General features: G+C 40.1%; 1 non-coding gene across 1 annotated transcript; it reads left to right on the top strand.

Moving 5' to 3' along the window:
• Positions 1 to 1266: 1266 nt before the first annotated feature.
• LOC123945315 lies at positions 1267 to 1369 on the top strand. Its single transcript, XR_006819159.1, has one exon. It is a non-coding gene; the product is annotated as a U6 spliceosomal RNA (small nuclear RNA).
• Positions 1370 to 1733: the final 364 nt, after the last annotated feature.

Below are 1733 nucleotides of genomic sequence, written 5' to 3'. Positions count from 1 at the left end.
AAAACCCTGTTTGGTTTCTCATTTTTTTTAAATCATTATACTCAATGATGAGAGAATGTAGAAAATAAACTCCTTTCTATAATGCTGCTGGAAAACTGGTGACCCCTTCCTGGAGGGCAATTTGACAGTTTAGATATATTCTTATTTTTATATAACAATTTCATCCTTAGCTATTTATCCCAAAAAAATCATCAGAGATTACACAAATGTTTATTCATAGTGATGTTTGTTCTTTCTAGGATTTCTTTATATTAAAAACGCCCCAAATGTTTAACAGTAAAGAAAGGCTTAGTAAATAGTTACAGTCATACAGTAAAATACTATGCAACCACTGAAATTAATTAACTGTAAAAGATCATATTTTCCAAAAATCATTGCAATGATATTTCTGGTTGCATATGCTCTTCCAGACCCTTATCATTTCCCACTACGGAAAGCTGAATAAAGGTCCCCCAAAGCTGTCCACATCCCAATCCCTTTACTTTTGAGTAATCTTACCTTACATGGTAAAAGGAATTTTGAAGATGTGATTAAGGTAAGGACCTTGAGATGGGAAGATTATTCTGATTATACAGGTGAACCCAATGTAATCACAAAGATCCTTATAAAAGGGAGGCGGGAGGGGCGCCTGGGTGGCTCAGTGGGTTAAGCTGCTGCCTTCGGCTCAGGTCATGATCTCAGGGTCCTGGGATCGAGTTCCACATAGGGCTCTCTGCTCAGCGGGGAGCCTGCTTCCCTCTCTCTCTCTCTCTGCCTGCCTCTCTGTCTACTTGTGATCTCTCTCTGTCAAATAAATAAACAAAATCTTTAAAAAAAAAAAAGGGGGGAGGCGGGAGGATCAGAGTCAGAAAAAAAAAAATGTAATGACGAGCACAGAGGGTCATGGCCAGGGAGAGATTTGAAGATGCTACAATGCTGGCCTTAAAGACAGAGGAGTCAGAACTCAAGGAGGGCAGGCAGCCTCCCAAAGCGAGAAAGGCAAGGAAATGGATTGTCCTCTAGAGCCTGATAGGACATCTCGATTCTGGCCCAGGGAAACTCATTTCAGAATTCTGACCTCTAAAATTGTAAGATAATAAATTTCTGTTGTTTTAAATTTGTGACATCACCAATAAGAAACTAACAAATCATTCAAGAGTTCTATGTCTCAAGGGAAGAGCTTCTGTGGGCTTTGGGGTAGACTTTTGGACTGCCTTAGTGACTAGCATATAGCAGAAGGAAGGCTGTGTGAATTCCAAAACTAAGTCATAAAAGGTGACTTAATGTTTGCTTTAGCAGCACATATACTAAAATTAGAACAATACAGAGAAGATTAGAATGGCCCCTGCACAAGGATGGCACACAAATTCTTGAAGTGTTCCATATTTTTATTGTTGGATCACTATAATGTATACCTAAAACTAATATTACACTGTACGTTAACTATACTGGAATTAAAATTTAAGGAAAAAAGATTTCAAGGTGAGTTAGTTTCAGCCTGGCCTTTTTTTTTTTTAAGATTTTATTTATTTATTTATTTGACAGATAGAGATCACAAGTAGGCAGAGAGGCAGGCAGAGAGAGAGGAGGAAGCAGGATCCCCACTGAGCAGAGAGCCCAATGCGGGGCTCGATCCCAGGACCCTGGGATCATGACCTGAGCTGAAGGCAGAGGCTTTAACCCAATGAGCCACCCAGGCGCCCCATCAGCCTGGCCTTTCTTTATGGACATTTACTTGTGGAGCCCTGAGCTAC

The sequence above is a fragment of the Meles meles genome, chromosome 6 (genome assembly GCF_922984935.1).
Source record: "Meles meles chromosome 6, mMelMel3.1 paternal haplotype, whole genome shotgun sequence".
NCBI classification, from domain to species: domain Eukaryota; kingdom Metazoa; phylum Chordata; class Mammalia; order Carnivora; family Mustelidae; genus Meles; species Meles meles.
The sequence above is the reverse complement of the archived record's forward strand: the minus strand, read 5'-3'. Positions and strand labels throughout refer to the sequence as shown.